We start from the raw sequence: 11630 nt of genomic DNA, 5'->3' as shown, positions 1-11630 counted from the left end.
CCGCATTACCAATTCAATAACAAACTTCATTTGTTATTGAATCGTGTAAGAGTGAGGTGTTTGTTTCAAAAATAACTTTTTAGTGTGACTTTTCGTGTTTTCATTATTTAAGTGTAGTGCAAGTAAAAAAACTTTGTAAAATGATAAAAAAATTAAAAAAAATAAAACGTTTTATTATTTATCATCCTTTAACCCTTTAACAGGCAGAGAAATCCAGAAGTTCAAAAAATTCAAAGTACAAAACTTCATTTATTTGCTACCTAACTTTTTTTCTTTTTTTATTATTATTTTATTGGGGGCCCCCAAATATAATTTGCCTAGGGGCCCCAACCATCCTTAATCCGCCACTGAGCGGACCTGTTTGCTTCTCCTTTTGGGCCACTGAAACATCTCTAAGCCTAGCTTGGAGATACTAACTTTAAAGGTGTTAGCGCAGAGCTTGTAAGCAACTCTTATATACAAAACTAGTAAACAACTTTTCTTGCGCACTTACACATAACTATATACAAAGCTCCCCGATAGGAAAGCATTGCCTTTGTTTTTGACGTTAAAACAGTAAATACATTCATTTACCACGGGTTTAACTACATCAATATTTTGCAAAATATACATAGAAACAAACAAGGTTATTTACAGTTCTCATGGGACTTGACCTATGTTAAAAAATCGATGTAAAGCGCTTTGATATTTTTAAGCTACATCGAGTTTTTACAACACTCCCTTAGCTCGGAGAAAAACCTGAAGGTGGTGGTTCTTCGACGTGTTTCTGAGGACATATCTACAAATGAAATCGCTGCTGATCTCCAATATCAAGACCTACCACTCATCAAGATCAGCAGAATGACCAGAGCTGACAAGAGCCCGATGCCTCTGGTTTGGTCGAAATCCATCAGGCCTACAAAAACATCTATGACTTGATATCAATCTGTGGATTTAAGATCAGTCCTTAACCTCTTAGGAAAAGGGCTTCAACAGGACAGTGCCACCGATGTCAAAAATTCGCCCATGCCCAGAAACTGTTTAAGGAGAGTTCAGATACCGTAATTGTGTGAAGTGCCACCCCTCTAACACCTGCACCAAGTCAAAAACCACCTCGCCTAAATGTGCCAACTGCGTCTGCCCTCACCCAGCCAACCGTAAAGGATGCAGGAAACACCCGAAGAACAGGGACGGAGACAGCCAAACAGTCTTTCTCCTCTAATACACGAACACTAGACGCTCCTTCACCAGAGCCAGAGGCTCATTGCTACAAACAGGTTTTTTCAGAAAAGAGATCACCATCGGCTGACAAGAATTTATGCCGATGTGGGCAGTTCCAACAAGAAAACACATGAACAAAGAAATCCGACTGCACATACAAATCTAATCCTTCGTTAACCTCCACGAAAAGATTCTCACGAAAAGAAACTATATCAAACACAAGCTATCCTCACAGCACTCATTGATGAATAGAACCAAAATATCTCCAGACAAAATATCTACAGGTTGTTGCATGGAATGCAAATAGGCCTTAGAAACAAAATTTTGGAACTCCAAGCTTTTACTCAGAGATATCAGCCAGATATCGTTCTTAACGCATATCGTTCTTATCGTTCTGAGACCCTCTGACAGCACTGAAATTAGGAGATATCGCCTATACAGAACCGACAGGCAAAATTATAGAGGTGGTGACACTGCCATCTTTATTAAAAACTATATCAAACACCATTCCGTAAATAACGCTCCAACCTCTAACCTGGAGATCACAGGTATCGAAGTCATCACAAACTCAGCCGGAAACCTAAAAATCTATGCAGCCTACAACCCACCATCAAAAACACCTGAAGACATTGCTGCCTTCAGATCTGGACTCCATTCTCGGAGTTAAGGAGCCGATCACATCGCCGGAGACTTGAATGCAAAATATCCTGCCTGGTTCAGTAAATCTACCAATAAGAACGGCCGTATCCTTTCTGATTCCTACTCTGATTCCAACTGCGCAGTTGTGGTTGAACCCACAGAACCAACCCATCACAGTCCATTTGGCTCCTCCGACATCTTAAACATAGTTGTCCTCCAGATTGTTAAATTATAATACAGCTTGGAATCATTAAATGAATTATCCTCAGACCACAACCATATTCTGCTCCAACTGGGTAATCAGAAGGGACTTTCCCCTTCGTCTCATACCTTCATATTCTGGGGAAAATTATCCAAAGTGCTCCCAGACTACACTGACCCTGTTCCTCGTATCAACTCCAAGGAGGAAGTCGATACTGCAGTCAATAAACTTACTCAACAAATCAACGCTGCCTTATTATCTATCACATCAATCACAACCGCTTTTAAGCCCAACCGATTACCAGAAGATATGAAATTAATAAGGGGAAAAATAAGGCAAGAAAAGTATACCATAACACACGGGCATCCCAATACCAAAAGTTTCTCAACAAACTAAACAGCGCAATTAGAGATACGCTAAAAGATCATAGAAACAAATTATGGGAAGACAAGATAACTTCCATATCACCTGGTGATCAAACTGTTTGTAAACTGTTAAGAAATATTAAAAACAAAAATAAATCTCTTCCCCTCTCAAATCAGATCTTGTCATTGTTCACTGAGATGCGGAAAAAGTTGAAGTCATAGCAAAAAATTTAGAAAATAGTGCAACCCATCATATGAAAGCTTTGACTTCAATCATATTTATAAAATTCACTGTCATGTTAGGTACACGCTAAAACTGTCTGATACCTGTACCAGCCAGCTCACACCTACCTCCCCAGCTGAAATCTATATCATTATACAGAATTTAAAGAACAAAAAAGCTCCTGGCCCAGACGGCATTTCTAATAAACTTATTAGAAATGTGACACAAAATTAATTAAATCATAAAATTAAACGAATTAGAAATGTGGCGTATTTATGTGATATAAAAGGGAACATTGCATTTAAGCGAAGATTTTAATCTTAGCTTTACCTAGAAATTAAAGATTACTCATTTTTTTTTAATTTTTTAATTTTTTTTTTTTATTTTTTACAAATACAGTTTGAAGATCGTTCCGAAAACAAGATTGCTAAAAATTATGCGAATTTTCATTTCTTTTTAAATTTGTCATTAAACATTATTTTGAAATATATTAGAAAAACATGTCAATTTGATTTAGTAAGTGTGTAATTATAAAAGTTCATTTTGTTTTTAAAATCGTGCTTCCAGTTCGAATATGAACTTATTTTTTTCCCATTACAACATATTAGAACTGGAAACTGACATTTACACCAGTTTAATAAAAAGGTTTTCAGTTTTTATTTTGCAAGATATTAAATATCCCATTTTACGTCTAGTCGAGATGATGACGTGTTTTCAACTTTCTGAAAGCTTTATTTATGTAAATCCTTCCTATTATATTTAATTTCAAGCTTAACCAACAAAATAATTTTGAAGAAATTTCATTTTGAATTTCACTTGTTTTTCTGCAAGTAAAAGGTGAATTGCTTAGAGTGGAACCGACATTCATTATTTCGGGTCACTAACACAATTTCATTGCACATGAGAGAGGCTGTATTTTAAAATATTTTTGTAAATGATTATACATTGTATATTTTATAAAATTACTTGGTATCCTTAATATATATATAGACTTTTTTTTCAGTAAGTTTAAACTCATTTTTCGGGAATAAAATCTGGCACACCACTTAAAATTATTTTTGTTTCTATCAAAATACTTCCGCTTTTCATGTCTCCTGTCGTCTGCAGTTTCGCTTGTTTTTTAATAACTAAAACTGACGTTTCGTGACGATGCCTTTTGTAATAAAAATATCCAAAAGAATTTGTTATATAAAAAACAACTGTATCATGTAATTGTTTAAGCAAAACTCACAGGGAAAAACATACCAATTAGAAAACACATGGCTTACGCAATCCCTGTTTACTGGATTAGTTGGCATTTTAAAAGCGAACTTGGTAATATTTTCGGAAACAGTAGCTTTATTTTAAAATCGATGTTGAAATAAAGCAAATTCTAACTTTGTCTGCAAATTGGTTCTTTAATTATTGTCCTAAGGAAACCATTTTTGAAATAAAAGTCGATAAAATAAAATTGAACGGAGAATTCAATGTTTACAGTGAATGTCGATAATTTGATTCTCTCGAAATATCAACATTTTGTTTTGAATTTCAACACACTAATGTTTGTCACATTTCATGTTTTGTCACAAAACAGGAAATGCATTAATTAAAAATTGGAGTCCCGAAAAATTCAGAAAAATGCGAAATTTATATTCGTATGTATCTTATTTTACTAATAATGAATAAAAAGTATTTTTTCAAAGTGAGTTTTAAATATATATTTTTTTATTGGTATTAGAAGATTTTCATTGTAATTTATTTTTTAAACTTAGAAATGCCGCGCCCGTTATTTATTTTACATCTTAAAATCAATAAAAAGTTTAATAATAAATAGAATCCGGTTGCTAGCTTATGCTATGGCTTCTCAATATGGCAGTACGGCTATTATTTGCGTTTTTAAAGTAAAAAAAATCGAAATTAATTAATCTCGAAATTTTAAAGGGAAAACACCTAGCTCATTATTAATTAGTCTTCTGAGATAAAGAAGATAGGATTTCGGAGTAGTGTCGTAGTTCATCTGAAAATTTGTGGTAATTCTCTTTTAATGCTCCTATTCTGAGCATTAAACGACAATAACAGAAGCACCCAACAGCCCAATAGTACATAGAGTATGAAAATGATAACAATATTTCTTTGTAAAGTGCATATTCTTCACAAATTAATGAATATATTTAGTAGATGTTTCTATTGCTATAGAAACAAAATAAATATCTTAAGTTTAAGGGAGATGGTAAATCCCGCATTATTCTAATAATAATAATAATAATAATAATAATAATAATAATAAAAATACGGGATTTATCATCTCCCTTAAACTTAATTTATGTCGCCGGTAAAATAGCCTTTTGGCTTCTTAAAATAAATATCTTCTTTCTATAGCACTAGCCCTACAGGAGAATGAAATTTATAGGTTCAATTCTAGTCTAGTTCCGATTTTGGTTCAACTCCCCCAACTCAGAAATATAGACCGTAGAAATCACACTATTTCAGACAGTATTATACCAGTAGGATTTAGTACTACAAAATGACGGAGATTGTCTCCCATATTCTCGTTCCGTAGTCTTGAAATCGTCGGTAAGACTGAACTCCACTACTGTCAACAATTAAGAGTGGAGTTCAGTCTTACCGAACTCCATTCTTTCCGAATTTATTTTTATTTATTTAATATAGTTAAAATATTTTATTTATTTATTTATGTAGTGATAAAGTTGAGAATCGTATCATGTTTGGGATAAAGAATATTTTAGACTTTACGGGAAGAGAAAGTAGTTGGAACTTCGCTAGAGCGCGTCATTGTAAGTATTATATCAAAAAAGAGGGTGACAAAACATTACAGAATTTGTCAAAGATGTGTAGTATTTGCGTATCACGTAAAATATGTAATGTATATGCTATGCGACATCAGAATACGTCTCTAGAGTTCGAAGAATAAATAGTGTTGGAGTGAAATGGATGTGTAATCTAATTAAGCAAGAGATTTGTAAGAAAAAGATGAAGTGGAAGGAATACTGTGTGCATAAGGTTGATGTCAGTTATGATAATTATAAGTAGCAGGCCAGAACAGTCACAAGTGCTACGGAAAGATAAGCATGACCACAAAAAAGAAACTGGCTCTGAATTTCAAGATGATCCAAATGAATTCTTTTCTTATGCTGTAGTAAAAGAAAGAATAACCCTATGGAATGCAGCTGGTACGCGAGTGACTGATGCAGGAGTGATTGTTCAACTAATGAGCGACCATTTTGCTAAAAGCTATCAACCTGGTAAATGCAACATCGAACTCACCCCTCCCTCTTCATTGATTTCAGAAAACTCATGTGTATGAAAAGGAAGTACTAGAAGTAGTAGAGCTTGTGCACAAACTGAATAACAGTTCTGCAATAAGAACTAATGGAATATTAGCAAGAATGCTAGAAGAGTGTTCAGCTGAATTGGCTATTTCTTTGACCAGGCTGTTTATTATGAGTCTCGGAACAGGAAAGATTCCGCAGTAATGGAAGGAATGTATGGTAATCCCATTGCACAAGGGTGGCGCATAGACCGATGTATCCAACTATCGACCAATCAGTATCTCAGGAGTGATGGTGAAGATTTTGGAAAAGTTGGTTACGGCTCGCATTCAGAAATGGGTTGACAGAGAATCTCTGTTTTGAAGATCAGCATGGGTTTACTAAGGAAAGGTCTCGTTTTAGCAACTTACTCACATTCTATAATAATGTTTCCATTCAGGTAGACAAGGAGAATGGATACACCATGATGCTTTTGGATTTTGCTGAGGCGTTTAACAGAATAAAGCATGGAAGACTGTTGTATAAATTGGAAAATATGGGTTTGGATTATAAAATATTAGCATGGATAAGAGAATGGCTGACTGACAGATATCAAAAAAGTGGTATACGGGGGATTTGAGTCTGCAAGATTGAAGGTAACGAGTGATGTACCATTAGGATCAGTCATTGTTCCCCACTGCCATTCAATGTGTAAATAATGATATTGGGAAGGATTTGACAAGCGACATGCAGCTATTTTCCGATGATGCAAAGATAGGTAGGGTAATCAGGAATGTTGCTGATATGAAGTACTTGCAGAGTGGTTTCAATAGGCTGGAATTGTGGGCATGGGAAAATGGATGTCATTTCAATGTGAATAAATGTAAATTCATGCAGTTTGGCGTGATTAGATATCCAATGTCGTAATATCGTGGTGGGATTAGACTAAAGAAACTGATAAGGCTACGGATCTTGGAGTGTTAGTAGATGAGAATTTGAAGTTGAGGGGTAGCAAAGATTGCAAATACAACTCAAAAGATAATTGCAATGCTGAAACAAACGTTCACATGTAAAGATAAGGAAGTCAGTTTGCCTCTTTACAAGTCCTTGATAAGACCTCACTTTGACTATTGTGCTCAGATCTGGTCTCCTGGTTTCCGTTGTGATTCTGATATATTGGAGAAGGGTGCAAAGGAGAGTGTTAAAATGATATCAGGATTGTAGAATACAGATTATGAAGACAGACTGAGAATTTGTAGACTGCAGACACTAGCAAGCAGGAGAAAGAGGGGTGAAATGTTTGAAACTTACAAACTTCTGAAAGGGTTATACAGAATTCAAGTAAATGGAATTTTTTATTTTATGGAGTGTGGGGAAAGGACGCAAAAGCATCTTTGGAAGTTGAAAATGAATAGTGTCAAGCAGGGGGTGAGGCCTAGATTTTTCTAGGCCTCACCCCCTGATTGCAGTTGGATGTTATATGTGCAAGTAGCATGAATGAATTCAAGAAGGTATGACAGCTGGTGCAAACAGCATCGCCTCCCACGATGAGTTCCTGACTCATTGAAATTCTCTCAATAATAATATAGTACCTGAGTCAAATAAGGCCCACCTTATTTAAAATTTGAATAAGTTAGACAATTGTTTAGATTAATTGAAACAACAGTGTTCATATTAAAGTTTGTATTTATCACTAATTAAAAAAAACACAAATAAAAACAATTCTCGCAGTAATTTATATTTTAACGAAGTCTTTAAAAAACACCTTGTGTGGGCCTTATTAAACCACAGTAGTTTAATAAAGCCCTTGAACAAAATTAAATATTTAAAAAAGAATATAATTATTTTTAATTATTATTAATTTTAATCATAATTATTAGCTTAAGAACAGTCATAAGGGCATGCAAATACGCCACATTCTTCTTTGGTGAGACCAACACACTCTTCATGGTGCCATTTAAGACACCGTGTGCATTGCCTCATATCAGCAACCTTTTCTTCTCTGCATCCATGGCAATACCACCCTTCTTTTGATACTCTTTCTTCCTTTATTTTATTTTTCTTGGTTCTTCCTGTTTTTTAGTGGCAGCCTTCTCTTTCTTACTATCCTTTTTCTTTGAAAAGATCTTTGGTCACTCTCTGGCCCTTATAAATTAACGCTTTTCTTACAGCTCAAGCAGAATTCAAAAATTGAGCTTTACGTTTAGAAATTGTTGGGTTTCTCTTTAAAAATAACTTCAACCAATCTTTTCCTGAGAGACAACTTTTTATTGAAGTTATTCCTAATTTTATTTTGTTCGCAAAATATAAAAGTTTGCCTGCGTATAGCTTTTGGAGTTAAAGGGATGGCAATTAAAGCAAACTTTACTATTCTTTCTACCAAGTTCTTCTATTGTTCTTTTGTTAGCACAGTATTTATTCCTAATCTTTTCGTCATCTTTTCTGTCTTTAAATGGTTCCTAAATGTTCTTCTAGGTAGGTACTCCATACCGTTCTAATGCTGCATGTTGTGATAGTTGTCCTCTTTGCACAGCTTTCATAGCTACTTCTATCTTTCATCAGTTCAAAGACCCCGTTTCTTCTTAACTTCTAACATTTTTAGAGGGCCTTTAGCAATAAAATAAGTAACTATTATGAGCAATCACCAAAAATAAAATCATAAATTATAGCAGTTTAATAAGGCCCATCAACAAATTTACTGGACCTTATTAATCGCCGTGAACTAGATTAGATCACATCTATTTTCACGTAAAATATGAATTCAAATCAATGAAAATATTTTTTATCATAAAACTGAATGTTGAAAGAACAATCTAAATATAAAAACAATGCGAAAAGAACAATATTTAAAGAAACATTTAAAGAACAATATTAAAAGAACAAAAGAACAATACCCTGGGCCTTATTAGACTCTGGGCCTTATTTACCTCAGGTACCTTAATAATAATAATAATAATAATAATAATAATAATAATAATAATAATAATAATAATAAGTTGAACCATCGGGGAACTTAACAAGTAGTCACTTCCTTTTCCTATTCTGATGGTACGACGGAAATAAAAAATAGCTTGCAGAAGATTACACTTTTTACTCTGTATTGAAGAGTTTTAGCACTAGAAATAGAATAAATCCTATCCGAATTCTCTATGTATCATGAGATCTGTGACTCAAACACCTCTTCTGTTTGTGTGTATATATACAGTATATATGTACACACACAAGGTAGCGCTTAAGTCACGAAAGGGTTTAAAATTTAAGTGTTTTTTTTAACTCCGTGTTGTATTTCATTATAACAAACGAATAAAAAGTTATTAAATGTTTAAACCCCTTCGACTTATGGGCCACCCTATATATACTGTATATATATTACGAGCTTAAACAGACAACAAAATGGATTTAATGATCTGTGAGGTCTACGAATTTCTACATAGTTCCTAGAATAGAGCCTCAATGCTAATTTGCTTTCTTCAGTAACTTTATATTATTGGCATAGGAAAATGAATTTATGCCACACTTGTCTTAAGATGATTGGTACTGTATGCATAGACATTTATCCACTTGCGATTAATTTTGGTATGGAAGTAGATTGTCCAATATTATTCTGCTAGAGAATAATAACACTTTTACTTCCGTACCACTTGCTCACTCTGTTCACTTAAAATATATCTATGAAATTGTTTTGATTTCTTCTTGATAAACTGAAGCATATAGAAGGATGTGGTAATTTTTGGTGATTTGCAAGTTCCTTTTATGTTTCTGGAACAGGAATCTGGTGCTATGAAAGTGTGATACTTTATTTGTGACAGCAGAATCAGTAATTCTCACTTGGTACATAAAAACCATAGCGAAGGGGAAAAATTCTTCATTCCAGGCTCAACGAAAGTTTTCGTGAAAGTTGAGTGGATCCAAATAAAATTCCTTGATCCAAATATAAACTTAGGGTTATGAATTAATAATTTCAGATCTTAGACAATAATACTGAATAAGTTATGCATTTTCCCTACAAATTTCAGATGCTAACTCAAAGAATAGATTTTTGTGGATGCAGACTTAAGAAAGAAACCTCGAGCTCACTCAGTTTCCAGGAAGCCCACACCCCTTTGTTGAAAAGACTCGAATTTGAATCCCGTCTATGACGCGAAAAACCTTTATTAGAGTTTTCTTGAAAGGTGAGTTAGCCGGTCTCATGTTAAGGTGGAGAGCTTTTTCTCCAAAAAATTCCAGTTTTCCCTTAAAATAGGCAAACGGTTCTTGAGAATATACGTATCTACAGGCAAAATAAATAAACAAACAAACAAATAAATAAAATACTCGCGTTTAGGTGATGTAGCAGAAGAATATCATACTGGCTACATTAAAATGCTGTAACCCATACTCAGAAGATTTGACACTTCCTGAGAGATAGAAGAGGTGAAAAGAAGGTGAATAGACATAAAATTAACCACAGGAAACTTCTGTAAAAAAAAAAATGAAGATTCTGAATTCAAAATAGTTTAAAAAGTAGTTTAAAAATCGCTAACGAAAACCTTGATTGGTGAGGTAAGTAAAGAACAGGATGAAAGGTATCACAGGGATATAAAAGAGGCGTAAAGGAGGTCCCAAGGATGCTGAAATATTCATAAGATGACAAATGACTGTTGGGCTTGAAACTTGGGAAACTACTACATAAGAAAATATGTTTAAGAAAAGGTTCATAAAATAGTCATTTAAAAAGGAACGAAATTAAGATTTTTCAAAATATATTGGTTGTTCCAAATGAAGATTGGTTTTATATCAAGATTGTTTCAATGAAATATATATTGATCTTTAATTGACCATTGATTTATAAACATCTTAATGGTCAATTAAAGATCAATATATATTTCATTTTAATTATATGTTTGAATGACCAAATAGAATCTCAACAATATGTTTAAATTCATAATCTTATATATGTTTAGTTGGTCATTTGCTTAAAATAAAACTGAAAAAGCCAGAAATACTCATATTTTTTCCCGAGAATAATATCCTTACATGACCCTTCCCCCCCTCAAAAAATCATTTCGACCAACTTTTATTTCTGTAACACACACGCCACTGTTGTGCTACACGTCGGGTGACCTCTGATGTATGGGATTAGGATTCAAGAAATTAAATAGAAACTCCAAGTAGAGACATTTCGATTTGTAGTCCTGGATGTTCATTTTTGAGCGTCCATAGCTTAGTTGGTATAGTCGAGCCCTTTGGTTGGAAAGTCCCAGGTTCAAATTCTATGACTCGAGGAACCTTTATCAGGTCTTTTCAATCCAATGGGGAGTCAACCATTTTCATACTGAGATAAAAGGGTTTCCCCCCCCCCCCCCTCTCGGAAACTCGGGATTTTCGTCTCCAAGAACAGGCAAACCAGCCCTGTGAACACATAGTCTACAGCCATAAATACTTCTCCTTAGGTATGCAGCAGAGGCCACATTATTTCGTCGTGACCTCTAATCAGGACACTCTACTCGTCCTGAGTGACGGATGGATTGAAGAAGATGTACATTTTTAGTTTCAATCCATCATACAACATTAATCATTCGTTCTATTTTCTATTTGGTGGAAGACGATTCTTGTGGGATGGTATAAAACTCCCCAACCTTTTGATGTGGTTTAAAAATGTCATGTTTGTTCTCATTCCGATAATAACAGATTTATTTATACTCTTTCGTCAGAGGGGGAGGGGATAAGAAGCTGCCAATAAATTTCTGTTAATTAGTAGCCAGATAAATATA

This window comes from Typopeltis vanoorti, chromosome 9 (assembly GCF_054136105.1).
Source record: "Typopeltis vanoorti isolate ZY-2024b chromosome 9, IOZ_Tvanoo_1.0, whole genome shotgun sequence".
Taxonomy (NCBI): domain Eukaryota; kingdom Metazoa; phylum Arthropoda; class Arachnida; order Uropygi; family Thelyphonidae; genus Typopeltis; species Typopeltis vanoorti.
This window is presented reverse-complemented; position numbering follows the sequence as displayed.